We start from the raw sequence: 26,478 nt of genomic DNA, 5'->3' as shown, positions 1-26,478 counted from the left end.
AAGATACTGAGTTATGAGGACGTCATCACATCAATTAACATCGCATGGTATCAACATGCTTAGAGCAAAAGACTGAACGGTAATCTAGAGGCCCCACTGCTTCAGTGGGAAAGGGAATGTTTTAGATTGTTTGTGCAAATGGGTCAAAATTTTTCCTAAATTGATGTTGGACCATTTAATTTAATCTCATAAATATTCATGGCGTGCCTGTGAGTGCAAAATTCCCAAGTGCAGCAGAAATCAATGCAGGAAAAGGGGCTTAGCCCAGAAAGTGTGTTCAAAGATAAATAAAGACATGATACACACCCTAAAGAAGCCGAGACTACAGCAAGTGTCACTGAAATATCTAAAACACAAGGGAGAATGACAGGTGTTATAAGAGAGGTCAAAACACAAGAGAGTGCTTGTGTCATAACTTCCAATGAGGAATAAAGAAATGCACTGTGACCTGCTTCTATTTCTATTTCATAAATTCTTTTTTTTCCTTCAAGTGATATATTTTGCTTATGCAAAAATAAGTCATTTTTTTATTTCAACTAGATTTACTTTACCACATTTTTTCTTTTCTCAAGTATCTTTTAGCATGGAAAAGGGACTTTTGATGCATTGCCAGCTAAGTCAAAAGGAGTTTACAAATAGCCCGTCCTTCTGAAGACCTTGCAGACCAATTCTCAGTGATGAGCTCACAGAGCTGTCTTGTCAGAAAACTGTTTCATCTCCCTCCCAGTGCTGAAGTGAAGACTTTGCTTTCAGGTTCTAGCCATGAGTCTAGAAATCTTATAAAAGAATTATTTTTTACTAAGGGACATAATTCTCAACTTAACTTTCCCAGGTCAACCAAATTGTGGACCACGGAGTTGACCTAAGAATTCTAACCTTTCATAATGCTACCCACACCACTGGAAGCCCAACATCTCATAAAAATCTAGTAAGTCTAGTAGGTTAGTCATTTGTGCAGCCAAACATCAAGATACTCTGAAATTTCAGGTAACTGAATTTTTTATTTTATTCACTTATAACATTTTCCTGGAACTGCAGCTAAAGGCCAAATTTCAACCATATATGGCAGGTGAATGGGCAAACTCATCAACTATGAATCAAAATATGTATTTTGGACCAGCCTAGAGAGGCCTGGGGTGCCATAATGAACACAGACTCTGGGACCAGACTCCTTGGATTCAAATCCTAGCCTCCCCCATTCTCAAGCTGTAAAGTCATGGACAACTTGCAGTTCAGTTATCGTACAGAAGTTAAGTCCTTACTACCTCAGAACTTTGCTGCAGGGGGAGTTCGTGATGATTAAGGTCTGTAATACATGGAAACCATCATTAAGCAGTACATACATGTGAGATATTACTATAGCCCTAAGCCAGGCAGCTTTCCCATATCTTTCTATTCCCCAGTCTTACATTTCCCTAAACAGGTACCCTGCTCTAGTTAGGCTGTTAATGAAAGATTTGTTTGCACTTCCAAGCCGTGTGAAAATCCAAAGAACCAAGTTCAGCTGATATTATAGAGAATGACGTCTGTGATAAGGCTTAAAGAACTCTTCCATGTTGACCCACGGACCCCAGGAAGAGGTGAAAGAAGGGGATCATTGATGACCTTGAGGGACTCTGTGACCCTCTCAAAAATTTTTCATGCAAAAATGACTAGATCTCAAAGGATATTTTTTGGAGGAAATTTCTATGGCTTTCAGCAGATGTGACAAAAAGATCCAAAAGATGACTAAAAGCCCCTGCATATAAACCAAAATGCTAATTTTTTTATTCAAGGCAACCTTAGAATTCAAATAAAACCTAATTCAGGTATCTACCCCCTGATCTTTATGTTCTTGACTCCATTTTATGTTAGATGGCAATTAATGTTTTCTTTAACTTGCAGTTAAAACATAGCTATGCAAACTATTATCACACCCCATTTTAAAATTCAGGGTAACTTATGCCATGTTAAACTGTTCCTTTCATTTAGAATTTTCATTACTCCTCTTCTACGTTAATTTTTTTTTTTTAAGAGAAGCATCCTATGAAGACATAGAGGGATAGTAGGAAAAACAGGGGCTTGGCATCAAACAGACGTGGGTCTGAATTCCAGCTTTCAGTCCAGGGTCGGGAGATGGGGTGAGAAACCTACCCAAAAGAACAGCTGGGAGGAACATTGGAAACTACACAACATGCAAAGTACAAGACCCAGGGACACAGTGCATGTGCAAAGGTTGTTTTCTTCCCCTTGCCTCCTCTTCTTGCCCTCTGCCCCCTAAGAGGAACTGTTGCAGTATTACAATTCACTTACTCCACAGACTCCGTCAAAATTAGCATCACCCCCTTCAGTTTTATTCACTACATTCAGAAGCATGCTTTCCATGGAAGAAGGTGGACTGGTAATAAATAAACAGTCAGCTTTTAATGTTTAAGTGCAGTCATTTGTTCTATAAAGAACCCATGTTAATAAAAAAAAGTTTTAAGCGTACATGGAGATGGTAAATAAGTTGATGGTATAGTATTCCTGAAAATGACCAATTCTCAGCCAATTATTTTATGTGCCCACAGTGAAAGGTATTATATATTTATTTTTTAATTCTTTCTACATAAATTCATATCTTTCCCATCAGTGCATTTCTTTCAGACATAGACCTTTAATACAGAAACATTTTCAAAAATATTTCTAACACTGGGAAAGGTACATGGGAAAAAAATATCAGGGACTCAAATACGTCATTTCTTGTTTTAAACCCAAGTCTCGTCTCCTCAGGAACGAACTTTTAAAGTTGCCTGGAAATTTAAATCCATAAAGAAAAACTAATTTTAAAATTTTAAACTATCAACAGTATTTACTAGGATAAGATAAAGCATAAACCGCGGGTCCTAATTACCGCAAGGGCACAAAATTCTGAGCCAGCCCAAAGGGAGAGTTCAGATTTCCGGTTCTTGAGACGGCAGATGTTAGATCTACTGACGTGAAGGAAGCACTTCTCCCATGTTATTTACATTTAGGAATCTGTAGCATTTCACAGCTACCCAAGACTTGCACAGGGATGTTTTCCCAATCTCCCCATGAGTAAGGACCAGAGTTAAAGCACCTGAGGGGCAAAGGAAAACATAATAATAGGTCTGGGGTGGGGGCCGGGGGGATCCTCCAGGGATGAGTAACTCCGGGCGGTCTTAGAAATGGTGGGGACTATCCCATCAGGAGCTCTTGGGAGGAAGCCAGGGACCTGCGGCTGGTAGAGCGTTCAAGTCCTCTGCACAAACCGAGCCCTCGTCCCTCCTCGGGGCAGCCCTGCAGTGAGCAATAATTACAACACATTCTAAAGATTGTCACCCTACAAGTAATTTCTCAGATGTTCCCGTTAAGTGATATCTCGAAGGCGGCGGACTCCAGCTAGGAAGGGACAATGAGAGGCACGGTGGGCGACAGCGGACAGCAGTTCAGCAGAGGTCGCTGTCAGCCCTCGTCCGTCTCCATCCGTCCCTCCCCTCCCCCAGGCCTTCAGGGAAAAAAGCCTTTGGCTGCTCTTAAAAATTCAAGGATGCAAGAATAGTACCAAGTAATAGCAATGAATTCTCCTGTACGCTTCCAGGTTCGTGCATGAGAATGCTGGTTCTGCCTCCCAACAATTCTATGACTTTCAGATAATTTTCCTTTAAGTCTCAGGGAAAAGAAGCCCTGCGCCCTTAAGACTATTGCGGTGACTAAATGAAATGATGTCTCTAAGATGCCTGGGCGGGGCGGGGCGAGGAGGGGAGGGGTTTGAGGCAGTAGAGCTCAGCGGTAGAGGGCCTGCTTGGCATGCACCAGGGTCCTGCGTTCAATCCCCAGGACCTCCATTAAAAATAAATAAATAAATAAATAAACCTAATTACCCCCTCCCAAATAAAAATAAATAAGTAATTTTTTTAAGATGCCTAAGCCAAATGCCTGCATATGGAGGGCACCCAAGAAATGGTGGAAATGCAAATATTTAAAACTGATTGAATGGTGTCTCCAGACCAGACACTTTGTTGACTTTCTCAACCATCCTACACGGGAATGTGGAGGAATTTCTAGCAAATGGCAGCATCCAACATGCAGCCTTCAGAATCCGAAACGTAAAAATGCCAGCCTAGCCTTTCACTTATTCCTGAACTGATCATTCTTGAGAACCTTTTGTCTGCCGGGCTGCATGTTAGGGGAGGGAGACACAAAATTTAAAAAGGAAATCCTTGACCACATATTGCCTCATCGAATGGGGGAAATTTATATACTAACTGCAAAAAGAGATCAAATGAATCAGGGAAGAGATTATTAAAGAGGAATCAGACAAATCATCTCACGTGTGACTATGTTTTCTTTCCTAAATGGATTTCCTCTCATGTCTGTTACTCTATCATTTAACACGTGCCTCTAAGTGGCTGCATTCCACCAGCTCTGTAAATGGTATTAGCCTTGGAGCAAAGTGGAAAATGCTAAATCCATGCAGTTTTGATCCACCCCTGAATGTGCGACCCATCCACTTCCAGTGTTTCAGAAGGCTGTTGGGGTCCCTTAATTTTTATGGGAGACTGATGGTATGGAAGTGGTAATAGGACGACAAGAAGAAGTACCCCCCACACATGCTAGCAGTGGAAGACGGGCACTGCCCAGGCCCCACGGTCCGGCCTCTGACACCCGAGGGAGCAGACATGGGAGGGAAAGCATTGAAATGGGCTCAGCTGGTCCAGAGTAAAGGAGAGAGTTGGGAGAGAGCGCCAACCAGCCAGGTCCCAGTTCAAAGTCAGTTGTTCCCTGACTGGAGTGCAGTCTAAGGAACCCGCCTGAGATCCCGCCTACAGCATCCCCGGCTGTAGAAGGAAAGCAAGTTCATAAACCCCTGCTTCCCATCAGTACAAGCCTGTTGTGCTACCCAGTCTAAGGGCCGAGCACCCAGTGGGACTAAGGGCTCAGGTCAGAGGTCTGACTGATCATGCTTTTCAGAGCAGGTCCATAATGACACACAGGTCTAGTGAGTAGCTGCCCTTGTGAAATCAGAAAGCACTTTAGTCTTGCTCAGTGCTTACAGATTGTGTGATGCCACTGTTTACTCAGCACACAACACCTCAGGTACCACCCTCAGGACAAGGCAATGACCTGCCGTGAACGACACGATGTAAACTGTTTCTTGGGCCCAAGTATCGTTTGCCAAACGCTTTAGAGACGTCCTTATAAATATAAGCTGGAAAGCCAAGATAAGCCCTTGTTTATAGTGTCCAAAACCTTAGCAAATATTCTAGCCTGTGAAATGTGAATTAGCAAGATTTCGTTATTTTCCTTTAAGAAAATGAGAGCCATCGGGTCCTGTGGAAAACCTAAACAAGTCCTTGGAACTATGGCATTGAAAAGCCTCTCCGTATTTACAGGGCTACACGTGGAGGAAGGTCAAGGCCGTGAGCACGTACATCATTTAAAAGCATGAAAGCAGAGAGAATATGAGCATTTTCCTCTGAAATTCACTCTACACTTTGTCCCCCAGTGAAGGAGCAATTATCTCCATCACGTACGATGCAGCGTGTTCTACTTGCCCTTCTAGATAGAGGGGGGAAAGGTACTTAAATCTGAGGCTTGTCTTCAGCATCCTTTCCCTGCCCCATTTAGCATCCTTCTGCCATCTCTTGGAACCCCCCTGAGTCTCTGGAACTACTTTGGTTCCCAATAACCAGATCTTTTTCCTCATTGTCCGTAGGCTCACACTTTCTTTCATCCCATCCTGCTATTCTAAAGGAGCTTAGGATACAGAGGAAAAGGAGAAACTCTGAACTTGAGATCAGGTGTCTGAGCAGGAGTGTCTGGAATCCATGGATGGGATCCAAGCATCCATATTTTTGAACACTTCCCAAGTATTTTGATAGGCAGCTGGGTTCAGAATTAACCTGAAGTTAAGTGATGGTGATAAGACTCAGCTAGAACTCCTGCTGGAAAGCAAATACATAAACCCCTGCTTTCCATCAATACAAGTTTATTTTGCTATCCAGTCTAAGGACTAAGTGTCCAAGGACCGTGGCAGATCAGTGGAAAGGCTGCCCATGTGTTAGTGACTCTTCTGTACGGCTCAAACCTCCTACTCCATCCACCCAGCACCTGGTCCCAACTCAGACAACACTGTGCTTCCTTTTGCTGCCTGTAAATGAGACTGAGAGACAGAACAAAATGCAAATGCCACAGGGTCTGCTCACTTAAGGGTTGAACTCAAGTATGAACTCATAGGTCTAAATCTTTTCTAATTTACTAGGAAAGAAGAATCTAGTAAGCTTGTTTCCTCCTAAAAGTAGGGCACTTCTGTTTTCAAAGGGCAAAAATCTTATCCAACTTAAGCAAAATAATACGCTTAAATATTTTGGATGAAAAAAATAAAGCTACCCATAGCTCCAATATGAAGCCCGAAGAATCATTTGAGAGGAAACTGGTCAGTATATAAACCTGCTGATACTGTGTGTTATCGATGGAAACATATTCAGGCAAATATATTACCAAGTCACTTCTGGAGAACAGCTGCTTCTTCCAAATAAAGGGTAGGCTTCCAGCCAACCATATGGATAGCATTCATTAAGAAAAACAAAATTCTCTCATCTTCACCTCCAGACTGAGACTTTTTGCTATGATTTACAAACATAGTTGTACATCCAAATGGCCTGGGACTTTCTTTTGTTCTCCCACCAAAATTTACTGAATAAAAACAGTGTCTGAGTGTGGCTTCTGACAACCTGTATTATTGAAAAGTTCTTTGAGTAAAGATAGACTATTCCAGAAGAACTGGGGAAACTGAGAAGCTCTGAGGGGGAAAAAGTAAGTTGGAGGCATACCTCGCACATTGAAACAGGATGAAGTTGACGGATCCCAAACTAAAACTAAATAAATAAATTTCAAAAGCCACAAAGGGACAAGCAAGAAACTCTGTGAGAATTCTTTTACCGTCTCAGAATGGGAATAGCTAGAAACTATGAAAGAAGAGACTGGTTAATTTAGTCATATACCATATTTTAAATGTTGCTATAAAAACTGTTGAGATAAATGATGGGTAGACAAATAGACGGATGGATAGATAGGTAGGCCATAAAAGACAGAAGAGGAGGCAGGGTATAGCTCAGTGGTGGAGCACGTGCTTAGCATGTACAAGGTCCTGGGTTCAATCCCCAGCACCTCTACTAAAATAAAGAAATAATAAATGAACAAACGAACAAACAAACAAACTTAATTACCACCACTCCCCCAAAAAAAGTCAAAAGATAACATTCTGGGGGGAAAAAAGCTTAACTTATATGGATGAGAATAGTAAATGGTTCATAAACACATGAATGTATTGTTTCTATTTTTCATTATAACAAAAAATAAATTAAAACTACACTGAAGTGTTTTTTCACAGTTAAGAATGGCAAAAATCCCAACGTTTGATGACACTGTTATTGAACGAGGCGTGGGGATCCCCCTTCCTCTCTCACGTGGAGTGTAAATTAAATATCTATGGATAACAAGTCAGCAACAGCTCAAAATGACAAGTGGTGATGTCACTTGGCCTGGCCATTCTTTTCTCTTCTGTAGACACCCTCCCCTTTAGCTGTCTCTCCACCTTTGGTTCTCCAAACACTGCCATCTACATTTTACACTGACAAGGTGATAATTATTTACACTCTGTTTTCAATCGTAAATATGTGGTGGGTATTTTACCCTACAAGGGTTATCCTGAACTTTAAAATGGAACGCAGCGAGCACTTAGTTATGACCACAAAGCTATTGTTCACTGTGTAGCCAAGTAGCAGGTGATTATATTTGATTCCTTGAACAGCATTTGATTTTTCATACAGGTCCCAATGGGTTTCTTATTTTCCTTCCATTATTTAACTTTTTCATAATTTTAAGACCACATGATTTTTCCCTAATATTTTCATTTTTCCCCTGTAATATCATCATGTTTTCCCAACATCGCTTCCATTTTCTGCTTCAATCTATGCTCCAGTCCAGACTTGCTAACACAGTTCTCTTCCTAAGCTTCCCTTCTTTGTGGTCCTGGGTTGTATCTGGGCCACACCGGCAGGTCTTTTAAATGGAAGAAGAGCTCTTGGCCCACATATTTTTCCAGCAACCACAGTGAGACACTCTTCAGCCTACCAAGGCCTTTTTTGAGGAAAAGGATGAATAGAAAAAGTCAAAATACCATATTCTAGCTCTTCCTTTGCTGCCTCCCGGGTAGCAATATGCCATTTTGAGCAGATCCCTGAGCTGATGATTCAAGTAAGACAATTTGAAACTTGATTTTAATTTCGTTATTTAACTCATGCCAGTTGTGATTTATTCTGTTTCATGCTGAAGCACTTTATTTTTCTTTCCAGAATGATTTGACAGACACTAAATAAAACCTCTTTTTTACAGTAAAGAGTGCTTAATTGTCAAAGGAATAAAAATTATACGTGGACTAATGACTAAGATTTTACCACATTTTCCTAAGGTGCTCTGATCCTGCTTCCTGAATAATGGCCAATTTTTTCAGAGTCTACTTCCCTGCAAGCCTGTAAGATGGGGTAGGGAAGATGTGTGATCCCTCACCAACTTGATTAACTTTGTCCTCTCTTTGACAAAGTATTGTGTCATGATTATGTACGGCCCTGATTCCATTTAAATATCTGTGTGACAAATATTCTGCAGAGGAAAGAGAACAGGACTTGAGTAATAGGACTAATTCAGCATACATAATTTGTTAACACAGTTAGTTCTGATTCAGAACTATGAAATCCTTAGAATTAATGGAATGCATAAAAGACGGACAGTCTCGCTTTCACTTTTCTTATAATGGCTCAATGTATTCCAAACCCTGGCCTTTTGATACAGAAATCAATATCTGGACACCACTTGATGTGTAAATTGCTTACTTTATTCATTTTAATTTCAAAAATCGGACCTAGGAAATTGAATCTGTTTACAGAGCTCAGGGTCCTATCTTTGTTTAGCATTTATAGGTTCCTCCTATTTACCTGGCACAGTACTCGGTTCTTGGAGGAATCAAAATACTAAAACCTCACTTCAAGTGATTATCTAGAGACACAAATGTGAATATGAAACAAAAAATACCAGAGAACAATCAAGGGCTACATTGTGCGGCACAAAGAATTGTGTGGCACTTAAAGAAATTGGAAAAAAAGAGAGAGAGAGAGAACGAGAACAAGGGGTGTCCAAGTGAGGCCAGTGAACAAGGACAGGGCTGAGGAGTGACCTGTGGGTTATTTTGATGCAAACGCTACAAGCCAATTTACTGACTATGAAACACAAAAATTTTCCACTGCATCCGGAACATTATTTAACTTCTTAGGTATGTTTCCTTTCTCTCTGTGTGATGGGAATATGATAAATGGATTAAAAAGGATTAAGGCTTGCTTTTGTAGGTTGACTCCAAATGTCAACAATTTATATGTGTGTGATGTTAAATAGTGCCTATTTTTCTAACTAAAATTCATTCAAGTAAAACTCTTTATTCGTTTCAAGTAATTTAAGCTGAGAAGGCATGATCGTTTTGGAAGACGTATTAATAATATCCTAATAGTAGCCTAAGGTGATGGAGACGTCATCGCTCAAGTCGGTCCCGGTAAGCTTATTTTAAATACCAGTCCTGTGGCCAAGAATTTATGATATAGGAATATTTCACTTAAGGAAATAGATGCTTCCTGGAAACCCTGAAAGCTGAAAAGGCAGAAGTATTAAGTTAAACCATACCAAACTGCCAGGTCTCTAGGTCCAAATATCAGTGATTTTATATGGTTCCTCACAGAGTTGGAGACTCTTTTCCAGTCGGGTCCTCCTGGTAGCCACAACCTATAGATCAGACGACCACCCCACCCCTCTACCAAATTAAATCTATAAAGGAAAGTGTACTTTTATTTCTAAACTCCTGATATTTAAAGTTGGGGGTTGATAAATCATCTACAGAACAGTCAAAACAGACAACTGACCTTTTCTAAATTCCACGAAGTTCTTTGTAGATTCCTCTGGGCACCTCCTACCTCAGCGAAGGATAAGAAGGGTGGCGAAGGTTAGCAAGAGGTGCACTTGGTTTTCTATAAATTAAATGGTATCACTTATTCTAGACCCTTCAGACTTTCAGATGGGAAATAAGGAAAAGAGGACAGAGAGAGGAATGTTTGCCAGCCTTGACCCAGAGTTCTTAAGGCCAAAAGGAATAATATAGTGAAATCTCTTCAAGCTTTGGCTTTTCCACAGATCATTACAACCAAGATGCCAGTTAACACTAATGTGACAGTGGTCTGTGTGACGTGGACAGCTGGCCACTCAAAGATACACAAGGACCACCTGCTCATAGAGCACAGGCCACCGAACAGGCACCAGACAGTGACCACGTTTGAACGTCATCACCACAGTCACTTCCACGTCAGCTCTGTTTGGACTGGACATTGGGAGAAGGAGCCGTGAAATCTGCATTTGACTTTTAGAGCAACACGGGTCTCTGTCCTTCTCACGCGCATGACTTACTTGAGGCCAAAGAATCATTCCTGGGCGTTGGTGGCTCACAGAAAGCTCTGCGTCGTGTGGCATTAGAAGCAACGGGCTTAACTGAGATGTAATATTCCTGCCGAAATGCTCTTATGGAAAGCTTGGAGAAGAGAAGCGTGGAAAAATCAGCTGATTGAGGTGATGGAGTTGGGGGTTGGTGAAAAAGTGAAAAATGGTTGTCAGAAGAGGCGAGGGCCAAAGCAGGAGGAGGAGCCAAAATATGCACATTTTGGGCTGCACATACCAGGCCCCTGAAATTTGCTCCTGGCTGTATGGATTTTCAAGGAAAAATATTTTAGAAACTTTCAGCTATGCCTATTGCCCACGAGAAATAAAAACAATGTGAATACAAATTTTTCAATAAATACGCACTGGGAGATTGAAAAGAACATTCAAGAGTTCAAATCATTGCCCAAAACTGTGGGAAATGTTCTGTAAAATTGTCTGATGCCCCCGACAGGGCAGAACTGTCATGAAGTAAAACTTGGTTAAAAATGTTGGAAACCTAGCTCGTACTTTGGTCAAAGAGAAAGCCATGGTTGTATTTCGCAGGGAAGAAGAGTCTTGAGGTATCATGCCCAAATCTGTGGTAAAGAAGGAGCAAGGGTCACATGTCAAATTGTCTAGCAAATTACACAACAATCAAAAGGCCACAGAGATTCCACTAATGTTACTGCAGGATAGACTGATGTGGTCTCCACTTACCCACAAAAAAATCAGATTCCCGTTTCCCTCGTTGAAACTGCAGCCAGGTGTCCAATACGATTTCCTGGATTTCATAATCCAACAAACTTAGCAGGTGGTCCTAAGTCTCTAAATCAAATTGTTAGGGTTGGGTGAGGGGGGCAGTCGGGGTTGGGGAAGGTTCCTAGCTTAAGAAAATAGGGTTAGTATGAAGTTTCAGAAAAAAAAATCTGCAGAGAGCAAAAGGAAAGAGCAGAGGAAAAATATTGGTAAAATTTGACAAATGCTTTTCTCAGCATTATGTCAGACATATTTACTGAGCAGCACAATTAATAAAAAAAATTCTGTACCAGAGTCCCTAATTATTATTCCACACAGGACAGAACACCTCTTCATTATCCCTTTTTGAATTGATTGTGTACATCAAACAGTCGAGATATAAATAAAATATGCCTGCATGCATAATACCCTCACATTAAAGCTGGAGGCAATTAACCTATGATTTCTCATTAATTAAATTAAAATAACCTTCTAAAAAATGTCTAAAATCAAAACAGATTCTTTTAGTGTAGATTTTCTTCACAGCGATGCAGAGAAGCTGTTTACCAAATTTATCACACCAATAAAAAAAAAAATGCTATTTCTGATTTTATCCCACGCTTGCCTCTAGTTTTCTCCTGAGGTTCCAGTCTCATTTAGCTAAATCTGATCACAATGTCAGCGTTTTCTTTTTTTTTTTTTTTTTCTTTTCTTTTCTCTCTCTGTCTTTAAAAATATCTGTTCTCATCAAGATTTTTTTCCCTGTTAAATTTTCCAAACATCTCCCTGAGCTGGATCCATATCATTTAGTGGAAGGCTGCAAATTTGGGGGTGAGTTTGCTGACTTTAGATAGTTGAAGCACATAAATGAGATACAAGAGGCCATAAGGGGGCCTGAATGCCAGGCAGCCCCCAGCCAGGCTGGAAAGCCTCGTTATCTCCTGTTCAAGCTCTTTCCAGTTCTCCCTCTTCTCTGACTCCCAAGTTCCCCCAAGTTTCAAATTTCAGAATATTTTCATTTTAAAATAGGTATAAAAGGATACACATCACCAAGGAGTATATCCTTCATATTAGAAATGTTTTGTTTTGCTTTTCTCTAAAGCCCTCTGCAGATCCCCTAAAATCCTGCTGTATCAAGGAACCACGCAGTCACAGATGGCCACCACCTAACCTGCCCTGCGTGGTGCACAATTGGGCGCTAAAAACCTTCTTAAACATCATGTGTTTGATTGATTCCTCTCTTCTCCAATGGGCCAAGTATGGATATTTACACTTTTTCTCAAATCCTGAGACTCAGTCTGACACACCGCTTTCACACGGTCAGTCCTCAGTAAATGATGTTGAACTGAATTGAGTTTTAAGCCTGGGTCCATTCCTTCCCCTAGATCAGTTCCCCATCTCAACTACCGCAGACTCAATGTCAGCCCTGGCCTTCCAGTTCCCTGAGTTAAAACTGTAGAGGTATCGTTCATTCTTTCATCAACTTTTCTTAATCCTTGTATTGAGTCTCATGCGGTGCTATTATTTCTTCCTTTAAAAGATCAGACGACTTCCTTTTTCTTGATTCCAACCAAATACAGCCATGTTACGTTGCCCTTATAAACCTAAGCTTTCCCTAACAGTCCTCCAAATCCACTCACTGCCTCTAAATTGTCTATCTGCAACACACATTACCTGTACTCTTTGGCAGCAAATCTTCCTTCAGCCTTGTTTAGCCCTTGACCTCCTCCTCACACACCTACCTCGGCCATACAGCACACGTTGTTCATTGTCTATTCAGCAAATATCACCTTTCCCAACCCTTCCCTCCTAGTAGAACCCAGGATTCTGTGTTCTAAAGGCAGGAGAGAGCCTATGCTCTTACAGAAGAATGGCCCCTCCTCTGCTCTATAATTGGTCTAAACCAGCCAATGGTCCACAGGGAGGCATCTGACCGAGTTCTGGCCAATGAACTTGAAGGGAAAGTGTCTGGGGAAGCTAACAAAATTCTAAATAAAATGGCAAAGCTTCATAAGGACAAAGTATTATACCCCAGTCTCTTTCTTACTGCTTTGAATATAAAGTTGTGATGCCTAGAGTTAAACCAATGGGCAAGAACAGTAGATCAAGAGAACAGAAAACTTTGGGTCCTTGATGGCATCATTGAGCTGGGAACCAACTCTGTTTTAACAAAAAAAAAAACCCAACTTTTTTTTTTTCTTAAAGAACAAGAAATTTAAATTTAATGTATTTAGTTTAGTTGAAAAGGATCAAAAGAAATTATTTTACACTAAAAACGAATCTGCAAAGACACCATGTAAAGCATTGCTCTCCAGTGCCCCAACCTGGGAACCCCCTACCCCACAAGACCATGAGTACTCTGAATGCTATGTAATGTCAAGATAAATTCTTTAGGAGACTGATAACTTACTGCACAGGATTTAATGTCAGGGCACACACAATCTCCAATCCAACAAAGGCATCTGAGAAATTCACTAAGCGTGTATTTAAACAATTGAATCTGTCATGTGCATTCTGAGGAGTCCCTGAAGAAGTATATGCCTGCCAGGATACAATGGCATTGGAGAAGCTATTATAGTCAATTCTATGAATCTGGTCCCCTGACTCCCCAAGGCGATCTTTACAAGAACGGGTCAACGGCTTACGTTTAAGGCTTTGTTTTTAAAAAATACGATACGAGGGATTTGAGAAAAGGGTTTCCTTTTAGTTACAATACTTTTTAATACTACATTAAAATAAGACAGTTGGTATTTATACAAAGGTACCTTTTGACAAAAGAGGATTTATATGACAAGTAAATCTTAAAATGAAGTATTAATCCAATTTTCACTGCAGATCGTCATAAATAGAACACAGTATGCCAAACATAAAGAAATGAGGAAGCTTAAACATGTAAAGTACTGAAGTAATGTGACTGAATTTTGCAAATCGACATATATGGTTTTCAGTCACTTCAACGTAGTCATCTTGTATGTGGGGGTGAGAATGGGGTCCAGTCTGTTTCTCTTCCATGTAACTGTCCAGATTTCCCAACACCATTTATTGAAGAGATTGTCTCTTCCCCATTGATTACTCTTGGTTCCTTGTCAAATACAAGTTGACCATGTGTGTAAGGGCTTATTTCCAGGCTTTGATTCTATTTCATTGATCCATAAGTCTGTTTTCATGCCAGAGCCACCCTGTTTTGACTACCACGGCTGCTTTGTGTCAGTCTAGCAGTAGTAACTCCAACAGCCAGGAATGCCTCACGGCACTTGGGCCCATTCTTTCTGTGGTTTGCCCCCACAGTGTTGTGGCTGGACCACTCTTGTGGGCACAATCCTTTTTCCTTGATTTTTCCAAATCATCAGGGCATTTATGCCTAGTAGACATTAAAAGGGTATTAATAGAATAAATAATAGACGGGCTGTGGCCTATTTCCTGTTCCCAACCAACCTTCCTACTAAAGTTGTTCCCTCTCCCAATATTTTCCTCATATCTCCTTCTCTACTCCCAACCACCAAAGCTTCTGTTATATTTCTTTTAAAAATCAGTGTGATTACCTTTGCTTCTCACTCCCAAGGACGTTCTTGTTATGCCCAGAGAGGCTGATTTTAAGAAGAATTTGGTGGGCAGCCTTTAAAGTAATGTTGTTTATTCTGAGCTACATTCTTAAAATTCCTGGAAGAGCAGACATTCAATTAGAGGTCGTTATTAACATTATGTGTATAAATCCCCAAGGTAATGACCTAGAAATGCTATTCTCATTTGACTATATAATTTTTTATGTTAGTGAGAAAGCCAATCCCACTATTCTGTGGTCACCCCTGACAAGTTACCATTCCAGAGGCCACAGAGGATAATTCAATACTTTCAGTTTTCAGAGTGCTGAAAAATAACTCACTATCATTACATTTTTAATTGTACCCCAACAAATGGACTTATTTCCCTTGTTTTGCTCCAACAACCACTAGTTTTTCTGTGTTAGATGTGGTCTGATTTGGACTTCAGAAAACCACTCTCTGTACTCTCAGCCTTTATGCCTCCTCTGTACTGCTGACTCCATCCCCCCAGCCAGGGTGCATCATGCCATCTAGGCTCAGAAAAATCATAAATTACACTCCCTGGCTTCAAACATAGGTCAGGGATGGACACACTACCAAAATCAAGTGAATCAGACCAAATGAGACAATTGCAGATGTTTTTAGGAAAGCTAACTCTAATGGTTAATTTTATGTATGGGATACGGGGTGCCCAGATATTTGGTCAAACATTACTTGGGTGTGTCAATGAGAATCTCTCCAAATGAGATTAATATTTGACTTGTTAGACTGAGTAAAGCAGATTGCACTCCCTAATGTGGGTGGGCTTCATCCAATCAGTCCAAGGCCTGAACTGAACAAAAAAGTTGCCCCTCATCTAGTAAGTGAGAATCCTTGCTAATACTACATTCGGGATGAACCTTTTACAGATATATTGTTATTGTCAAACAAACAGACAACTTTTCTGAAAAGGAAGCCAACACACTGGAAAACTGCAATGGGAGGTAGAGGGAAGCGGAAGAAAAGATCTTTTTGGCATTTACTTGAGCCCTTGGTCAAGCAACATTTGAAACCAACTCTATCCCTGGATTGTTGTTGTTACACAGCAGAATGAACTACCCACTTGCTGAAAGGAACTTTCTATGTCTTGCAGCAGAGAATTCTAACTGACAAGCTCATTTCATCCAAATTGAGTATAAATAAATTCAAAGAAATACATACGATCATCCAGATAAAAGTAAGCAAAACCACGAAGGCACACAATTAATAAATGGCAAAAGATTATACAAAGTCACATGTAAACCAAGTATGCTGTGAAAGTACATGTAATTAGTTCCCAGGGGAAAGGTCCAAATTCAGAGCCTCTCTAATAGCTAATAATTAATAGTTGTGAAATTCATAATTTCCATGAAATTAAAGAAGATCAATTGCATAGAAAGATCCCAGTTTCCTGATTCAAGAGAAAAAAAATTTATTGAAATATAATTGACATACAATATTATATTAGTTTCAAGTGTACTACATAGTGATTTGACATTTACATACATTAGGAAATGATCACCAGGATAAGTCCAGTAGTTATCTGTCCTCATACAATGTTATTTGTGTATTACTGGCCACATTCCTTACGCTGTATACTACATCTCTGTGGCTTATTTATTTTATAACTGGAGGTTTGTACCTCTTAATCTTCATCTATTTCACGCCCTCCCTCTTTCCCCTCCTCTTCAGTAGCCACCACTTATTTTCTGCATCTATGAGTCTGTTTTCATTTTATGTTGTTTGTTTTGTTTCAAAGATTTCACATATCGGTGAGATCATAGAGTATTTGTCTTTCTCTGACTTATTTCATTTAGCACATATCCTCTAGATCCTTCCACATTTTGTTTTGATTTCTTCTGATAAATAACCCAGAAGTGAAATTGCTGGATCATATGGTCATTCTCTCTTAAATTTTTGAGGAGTCTCCATACTGTTCTCCATAGTGATACCAATTTACAATTCCAGCAACAGTGCACGAGGGTTCTCTTTCCTCCACATCTTCACCAACACTTGTTATTTGTTGCCTTTTGAGTGATAGCCATTCTGATAGGGGTGAGGTGGTATCTAATTATGGTTTTGACTTGCATTTCCTTGGTGATTAGTGATGCTGAGCATCTTTTCATATGTTTGTTGGCCATCTATATGTCTTCTTTGGAAAAATGTCTATTAGGGTCCCCTGCCCATTTTTTTTTAATTTTGTTATTTGTTTTTCTGATATTGAGTTGTATGAGTTCTTTGTATATTTTCAATGTTAACCCCTTTTCAGATGTGTCACTTGCAAATATCTTCTTCCACTCAGTAGGCTGCCTTTTCATTTTGTTGATAGCTTCCTTCACTATGCAAAAGCTTTTTAGTTTGATATAGTCCCGTTTGTTTATTTTTGTCTCTTACCTGAAGAGACATACTCAAAAAAGTATTGCTAAGACCAATGTCAAAGAGTATACTGTTTTCTTCTAGGAATTTTATAGTTTCAAGTCTTACATTTAAGTCTTTAATCCATTTTGAATTTGATTTAAAATAATCACAAATATAGAGAGATTATTATAGATAAACTTCACATTAACCATAAACCAAAAACTTATAGTAGATACACACAAAAAAAGAGACAGGAAACCAAACATAATCTTAAGATAGTTATCAAATTACAAGAAAAGAGAGCAAAAAAAAAAAAACAAAAGAGCAAAAATTAATTACAAAAACAACCAGAAAGCAATTAATAAAATGGCAATAGGTACATACTTATCAATAAAGATCCAAGAATTTAATATCACAGGGCATGCCTTAAATCACCATATTTTAAAAACTTCTCAAACACTATAGGACCTCTCATAATATTTGGCATTCACAAAATATCTAACTTATAGCAATATAATTCCTTAGAGAACTCAAAAATAGATTGAAAACACACCTCTATAAAAATGAATAATTTGATAAAAGATCATTGGACATAAGCCAATAATATGTTGGAGGACCTCTGCTGAAAAGGGTAATTTGAATAAGTTGAATGATGCATAGTCATCCTTTAAGACAATTTGATCAGAAAATCAGTTGTCTGTAACCTAACGTGGGAAAGAAACCCCATACCAGTGATGTAAAGAATACTTATCTCTTACTCCAAAGAGCAAGCATCTCTTCATCCAGAAGCAGTTTCAATTCATCACAGTATCAGGAGAACAAAGAGGAAAACATATGCCCATTGAACACTAGCGTATTTTCAATCAAGTGGGAAGATGCCACCAACTGGCTCGTGAGTGAATGCAGTTTCTTTGTGAGTCTCCATATGAGAAGTTTGTGTTGATTTTATGTGACTTAGTCTAGTTAAAAAACTATAGTGCACGGGACGGAAGCCTAAATAAAGTTTTTCTGGGAATGTAGCCACACCCATTCTTTTGCGTTTTATTTATGCTGCGTTTGTGTGCCAGTGGCAGATCTGAGTGGCAGTGACAGAGGCTGTATGGCAGTAAGACCAAAACACTTACCATGTGTCCCTTTAAGAAAAGGTTGGTCTACTTGGGACTTAGTTGATAACTGAAAACTACCCCTGGGTCAAAGGCCACTATTTTAAACTCTTAGGTACCTTTATTCACAAAATTACAATGTAAGATGGTAGGTAAAAATTGTCAATACTGAATGAGTAACACCTAAAGCCTGGTTGCTCATCATGTATGATACTGGCCCCAGGGACACAGACTTGGAATCAGTTAGGAAGGAAACTAGCATAGGATTTAGAAGACATGCCCGTTTAATCAACAGACCTACAACATAGGGTAAAATAGAAGGTTACCTTTTAAAAACCGATCAGATTAATTAATGGGTTTATAGGATGAAATAGAGTATTACTTGCTAAAGGATGAATAATGATCCTATAACATAGGATTATTGGTTCTTGAGTTCCATCTTGTTTGTTTGCACCGGTATCTACACCAATGTAGTTTTTAACTTCCCATCAAGCCAAGAACTAAAACCCTGTGAAATGGGAACCCCAGTTCCTCTTTTGAGGCAACCAAGACAGCATTCAGTAGATCCAGGGACACCAAATAATCACCAATAAAATTCATAAGTCCCAGCCATTTCACTCTTCTTAGCTTTTTGATCCCAATAGACCAATTACGAGTGCAGATAGGCCCTAGGTTGAAGTTAACGTGAGAGGAAACTGATCACTTCCTGACTAGTTCCAAGAATCCTTGCTAAGTATAGTAATGAGCAGAGAGGAGGCAATTCTAGTTCTGTTTCCCAGATTCCCCCTAGGGCTCTATTGTGCACTTCTATTCAGCAAGATCCGTTTCTCTTGGTAAAAAATTGTTCATTAATATGTATTCAACTCACCAAAGGAGAGTAGTCCCAGCGATGCCACCCTCTCCTTCTGCACTGGCTCCAAGTAGAGCTCTCCCACGCCTGCTCCCAGGCCAGTCATTCAGAAGTCCAGGGACAAGTACCTCTGCCATGAGACGCCTAAAGTAAACAACAGCTGGAAGAGTAACCCAGCCCGGGCGAACCACGCAGTTTCAGGAGACGCATCAGGATTTTCCCACGGGACACAACATCAAGTCATTCTGAGAATGAACCGAATGGCAGTAGTTTGCTTGCTTTTATGTTTCCTTCTGATATTTTGCCCTCAAGACAAAAGGTTTAAAATCACAGATATAAAAACATGGTTATGAACATTGAGATAATATTAAAAACCCATCAGGAAAGCTAACTCACCCAGATTCTTACGTTTGAAACCCCAACTACATTTCAGGCAAGAAGCCTGAGAGGGTGACAATTTTCAAGAAATTTAATCAAAAGATACCACCTTTTTCTTATGATATAGTAGCTCTAACACTGCAGCTGTTGTTCGGTGACTTGGCCCAAATGAAAAGAGGCAAGCTTATCAAAACAAGATATATTTAGCAATTCAAGACAGTCTACATTTTTTCACATCATAACACTCAGATTTACACAGACTCCAAAAGAAAGACTTCACACAGAGAAAGGGGCATCAAGAAATGAATGGAACTGATAGTTACACTAGTGTATGTATTTTTCAAACCCATCAAGAACTGTGCATTTACCTCAATTTAAGAAGAAAAAGACATTGAGTCACCCTGACATTTTAAGACCTCAGGAAGGTGAGGGCTTAGAAAGGCATTGCTTTACCTGTGACCCCTCTTTGCACGGCTCCAGTATGCATTAATTTCAGCTACCAAGGTTTAATTAAGTAACCTCAGTTCCCCCATACGTAGGTCAAGTTTCAGTTGCCACAGTAGGTTACCTGAGTAACTGCACAAAATGCAAACTTCATTGCTAGCTCTTCAGTCCACAAATCACGATGTAAATAACAGATGCGCTCATGGTTAACGACCAATCACATCACCTCCTTCAAATCTGTTGGTGATTGGTGCCTGAGCATCTGTTATTCAGTCCACACAAGCTTGTACTGGTGTTGCCTCCTTGCCTTTTAGTGGTAAATTTTATGAAAGTGGATGCTTGAAAGAGAGAATTGGCCAACGAAGATGGAAGTGCTACTAAGAAACAAAAAGTGGTAACACTTGGGAGTGAAGTTGGATTCAAACATCCCTAAAAGAAACAGCTGACTGGGAATGTTGACATGGCTGCCCTTCAAGAGATTCTAAGTGCTGTACACCAGAAACTGACACAACACTGTAAACTGACTATTCTTCAATAAAAAAAAAATAATTAAAAAAAGAGAGACTAGATACGTAGCTGGAGGAACTTAGTGAAGACCAACAACTTAAGCACAAGAATGATAAAAGCACTTGTGACAAAAAAAAAAAAAAAAGGTAAAAATGTCCCAGAGGAAGTGACACCAGGAAAAAAAGTTCCCATTAAAGGAACTCTTCAGAGATACAATCGTGATTCATGGTCTAGTTGAATCTGCTGAAGCCACCTACTCTGTTCTCCAAATTTCCTGCATCTTTTCCAGCACATACCTCCCTCAGGGACCTAGAGAAGGGAAACCAGAGCCCTGACCCCTTTCAGTACTGCTGCTTGCCATAGCGCTGCGCCCTGTTGGAAATGTTCTGTTCAGGAGGTCTTTCTTCTGGACGTCTAGTGCCTGGAGTCTCACCACATGCAGCAAACCCTGATGTATTCCACCCACACCACATCCCCCTGAGAGTTCCTCAGATGTCACTCCCACCTCAAAACTCAACCCTGAGTATTGGGACTGATTAAAACTCTGGTACCTGCCCTGCTCGCTCTTCTCTGACTTCCTTTTACTTCCTCATCATCCCTCAGGTTAAATTCGTGCTTATCTTTATACCATAAAATCCTTTGGCTAGGAGAACAGGTCTCTTGGCGAAGAATTCCTGGGTGAAATTTTATTTTCTCTACACTCGGGAGAAAATAACCAATGAAGGACCACCAACCTTGGTTGTCACTATGCTAAAGAAATCTCTACACAAAGCCCAGATTTTAAGACAATCCTGTTGTGAAGTCTTCTTCTGGGTGTTAAATGGTGATTGTTAATGCCTTCTCTTTGTGTTCCAGCAGCAGCATTGCCAACATCCACCCCAGCCCCCACTTCTACCTCATCCCCACCTCCAGGAAGATGGAGGGCTCTATTTGAAAATGGAAGAGATCATGTTATAATAACACAAAAGAGAAGGGGACATGAATGCAGGTGCTTCAAATATTACTTCCCTTAAATGAAATATATGTGATGATGGGAAACTCCCCCATGCCAGGCACACATGATGGCTGTCTACAAGAAGATGGCTGTGGCCCCAAAATGGGTTGGTGGCTGGTGAGCTAACGAGAAGACCATGACTTTAAATAACACTGGAGAAAACACTAGAGTGCATCCAGGAGGGCAGCTTAAGAAAAAAAAGAGAGAGAGAGAGAGAGATCAAGGAGTTCAAGGAGACTTGCAGGCTTCCCTGTTAAGGAAGTCTGTCCTGGCTGCTTCCACCTTGCATACCTACTATTACATAAACAAATCACGAGAAATAGTTAAAATTTCAGAAAAGTTTATAATTAAAATGCAATTTCAGTTGCAAAGTGTGATCTAGGCCAGGACTTCAAAGGTACTTCTTACGTGGGCTCCTGGAATGTGACCCCTGAAAGGGGCTGTGGAAGACGCCTCCTCCAGGACTTTCCTCTCTCGGAAGCAGGACACCATCAAAAAGTCTGTTTGCTTACAGATTGTACTAAGTGTGATCAGTGTCAGAGGACTCCTATGACCAGATCATTGTTGTAGAAAGTTAATCTTGATGACAGGGTTAATGAGCTATTGAAGGAAGAGGGGCTGATAGAGAGCAGTTAAGATGCTTTGCAATAGTTTAGATAAGAGAGATTGTGAATCTTCCTAAGAAATGCAGAGACGCATAAGCCAGAGGTATTTATAGCAGGTAAAAATCAAGGTGCTAATGACAATGAGATAAATAGGTAGATGGTAGGAGTCAGAGATGCTGACTATAACGTGAAGATAAGATTGGTGATTTTAGGGACTATGGTGTCTGCAGTTAAGGCAAGAAGTACAGGTGGAGCAGAGGATCTTTTTTTGTGGGGAAAAGATGGCATATGACACATTTGATTTTGAACATGTTGCTTCTGAATTTTCTTCAAGTGATCCATGTGGAACTTTCCAGAAGGAAGTGTAAATCTGGGTTTGGAGCTTAGAATAGAGGTTGGAAATGGCCATATACATGTGGTAGCATATGGTCCATTCTAGCCTTTCCACTTTGAATATTACTTTCAATAAAGAAAACATGCCAAATGGAATGTGCATTTATTTCTTTCTGTGAGCCCCAAAATAGAGGTTATCTCTTTTTTCTTATTCCTTAAAGCATACTAAATTTCTGAGAAAAAGAAAAACCCCAAAGATTACATACTAAATGATTTCATTTGTATCACATTTTTGAAAAAAATAAGAATATGTAAAATGTTAGAAATGGAGAACAGATTAATGGTTTCCAGAAAGTACTGGAAGGAAGTGAGTGTGGTTATTAAAAGGGCAAAATGACTTTCATCACCATGGAACTGTTGTGTGCCTTGATTGTGGTGGTAGCTCCAACAAGTGATGAACCTGCACATAACTAAACATACACATCAGTACAAGCAACATTGGGCAAATAGAAATTAAGATCGCTGGATCGATCAATGTCGATACTCTGGTTGTGACATTCTGCTGCTAGTTTGCAAGATGTTACCAGTGGAGGTAACTAGGTAAAGGGTAAATGGAATCTCTGTATCATTTCTTATAACTGCATGTGAATCTACAATTGTCTCAGATTAAAAAGTGTAATTTTTTTTTAAAGTGAGGCAAGATCATTTTGAGGGAAAAAAAAGTTTCTCCTACTTTTCCTCTATTTTCTTCCTTGATTTAGGAAACATATGTGGCAAGCTGGTGGAGACAATGAGATTTAAAGAGAAAAAAAAATGCTCCTAAGGCCAAGAATAACTTGCCTTCATTGGGATAGAGTAGGGCGAGGGAATTTGAGGGAAAAAAGTAAAGAAAAGAAAGAGAGAGAGAGACTGAAGTGTTCTCAGCACCAGGCAATGGAGACAAGAATAAGGGATGTTTTAACAAAGGTCCTTGTTAGGACGAGTGACCTTGCTTGAGGAATCAAAAGTTATATGACAATTAAGCCACAGACTACCCAGCCTTCTCCAAGGTGAGCACAAGCTGGCTCTGACCTACACCAGCTGTCCCGACTGCCCGTGGTCTGGGGACCACTCCTCGGTGAGCAGGCAGCGTCTTAACCAGTGACTGTTCACAGGAATGCTTATCCGTGACCGGGTATTCTTTGACTGTTCAGATTGCCCGGACAAGGTTCCAGCATTTTTATAAATCCAAATAAAGAGGGGAGGAGGCGGTGGAGCCTGGACATCTAGTGAATAGTATTATTTAAAGGATGTACTCTTATATTTAGGGAATAAAGTTAAACAGGGCCAGCATGAGACCCACTCCCCGTACAGGCTCCGCCCGGCTCCCGTACCTTTCTGTTTCTTTAGCACTCATCTTAAGTCTATAGAAAGTTGACATTTTTGTTTTTCTGCCATTCTCTGTGCTTCTTGTTATGTAAACCGTCTTTCAACATTAGTGGATTCCTTATAAAATTGGGACTCAGCAAAGAGACTTCTTTGCAGCCACACTGATTTCTTTATACATCTCTAGCTTCCCTGGTACACAGGGACTGTGAGTATTTTGTTGTCTGAAATTTTATCTTGGGGGCCCTTCTACCTATCTTAAGCCACGTTCTTCCCTATAGTCACCCGGCAATGAATTACACTTTCCTCTGATTTTGTTTTAATTTGATTTCATCAACACGGACCTATATGTCTGATTTTTCTTGGAATTACTTTAATTTTTTTCCTCATTATAAAATCTGAGATATCTTCTATTACTTCTGCATCACCAGAGAGTTCTTCCTCCTTGACTAGAACTGGTCTCAAAGTTCTGCATGTTACAATTTCTGTCATCTTGAAGAACAAAGTCTCATCAAGGCAACTGAAGAGTTTATCAAAACCGTGTTTTCAGCAAAGTAAGGCTTTCAGCAGACGTCTGCGTGGATCAAGATTCCCGCCGTCACCAGATCACATCCTTGAACGTGCTTGATCATCCATATGAGAAATGCATCGTTCCCTTCCTCTACCTGCCCAGCCATCCACAGTGGTGATGTCACATCTGTTTCCTTCTCAATTTACCCGTAACCACACGTTCTCAACTGTGTTTCCAAAGCCAGGGTTGTCAGCTTTCTTCTGTAGGAAATTCCGGCACTCCCCAGACACTTCTATTAAGTGGATTTCTCTTGTCAACGTTTAATGTCACTTTCACTGCCATTTGTGGTATTGGAGATTCTTACGAGTACATATGTATTAATTTGGAGCAAAAATCTTTAGTTATTTTATTACTCTATGCCATAGTATGTAGGTGCCAGTAACCATGTGTCAATCATGACCCTCTTATTTAATTTTCAATTAAGTCCTCCCTCCTCTAACAGAGAAAGCTGTACCACAGCAGTAACTATTGATAATATCAAAATGTTACAGCATGGGGACATTTTTTTCTGTTCCCTCAGTTTTCACTTTTTAGAAGCCTTTTCAAACAGGTTGGTGAGGCTCCTAATAAATATGTTCTTTTCAGGCAATTGCCCAATGAGTCAGAATGGGCTGAGTTTCATAAAACAGCAAGAAAAATCATGCTCATCTGAATCATTGCTCAACTTGTTTGACAGTGAACGTACAAATTTAAATGAGAGAGAGAAAAGTTCAACTCTCCTTGTGGCTCTTAGTAACTGAGACTGAGAGGACAAATTATATTATATGGGTGAGGCAGGAATTTTTCCATAAAATGTTTTCATTGTTTTTAGCTCCCCCCTTCTTTTCAACCATTTTGAAGCATGCTTTACGAGTAACAACTTCACTGTTCAAGCTCCTCACAGATGTTAATGATCCAGTATAATAAGCTCTTATAATCTCCACTCAGAGCTTCTTTTTTTAAAAATTTTTTTATTGAGTAATTGTCATTTTACAATGTTGTGTCAAATCATAACTTCTTTATATCATTCCAAATGATATCCCCAAACAGTCCCATTCAATGATTGCTTATATGATACAAAGTAATTTGCAGAATTTTGCTTGGGTTATTCATATGTTTGTTTTAAACAATATTTATAAGGAAAAGTTAAAAAAAAAAAAACTTTTCAGTTAGTACTCACAGTCCCATAACAGGTGTTTCCTTTAATCCTGCCATGCAACCGTAGAGATGGATGTTCTAAAATGAGAACATTGGTGATACCCAGATAAGGGAGATTGTTCGCTTCTAGAGAGGAGAGTCCCCTTGGTGGCCAACTTCTTCCCAAGAAAGTTGAGGTGGCAACTAGATGACAGGGAGCTCAGTAGCCCAACTTATCAGGTAGCGAGCATGTGACACCTGAGGCATCTGAGTTACCTGTTTTCACATGTGGCCAACACACAGGCAGAGGAGAGTAACAAAAAATAGGCAACCATAAAGATCAGAAATAACATAAACATAACCTAAATTGCAACAAGTGAATGCCAGGGAAAGCCTCAAAATCAACAGTGTCATGCAAAGCAAGAAATACAACCACAGGTGACAGAAGGATGACAAGAAAAGGAAAAGAAAATTATAAGAGTGCAAAAATACCATAGCAAAGCCATAGTAACCTAAGATTTAGAACATAACATTTTTCAATAGTTAATTAATATTCATTTTGACAGCATATGATAATAATAATGTTAATGGAATTTAAAGAATATTATGAGGGAGAATGAAATATACAAAAATACGACAAAAGTTACACAAATGATAAATGGAGTGGAAGTGATCTAAGATTTTTTTTAATACCTGGGAGAAAAGGAAGTTTTTATTAACATTAAAATTTGATGTCAAGAAACTTCACTGATTTCTAGAATAATCACTGAAGAGTAGCAAACGAGCATAGAAGTCCAATTTAATAAGGTAGTGGTAAGAAAAACAAAATCAAATGATTTGGAAAAAACACTCCATTCAAATGAAGGAAAGGAAATAGAATCAGAGAAAAGGCAGAACAAACAAAACGCAAATAGGTGGTAGATTTAGACTCATATATTAAGTGCATTAAATGTAACTGGATTAAAAAGTTTCAATTAAGAGACAAAGTCTGCTAGCCTAGAAATAAAATGTCTGCTGTTCAAAAGCGGTATTTAGAGCATAAGGATACAGAAAGGCTTAAAG

This window comes from Camelus dromedarius, chromosome 30, assembly GCF_036321535.1.
Source record: "Camelus dromedarius isolate mCamDro1 chromosome 30, mCamDro1.pat, whole genome shotgun sequence".
Lineage (NCBI taxonomy): Eukaryota > Metazoa > Chordata > Mammalia > Artiodactyla > Camelidae > Camelus > Camelus dromedarius.
This window is presented reverse-complemented; position numbering follows the sequence as displayed.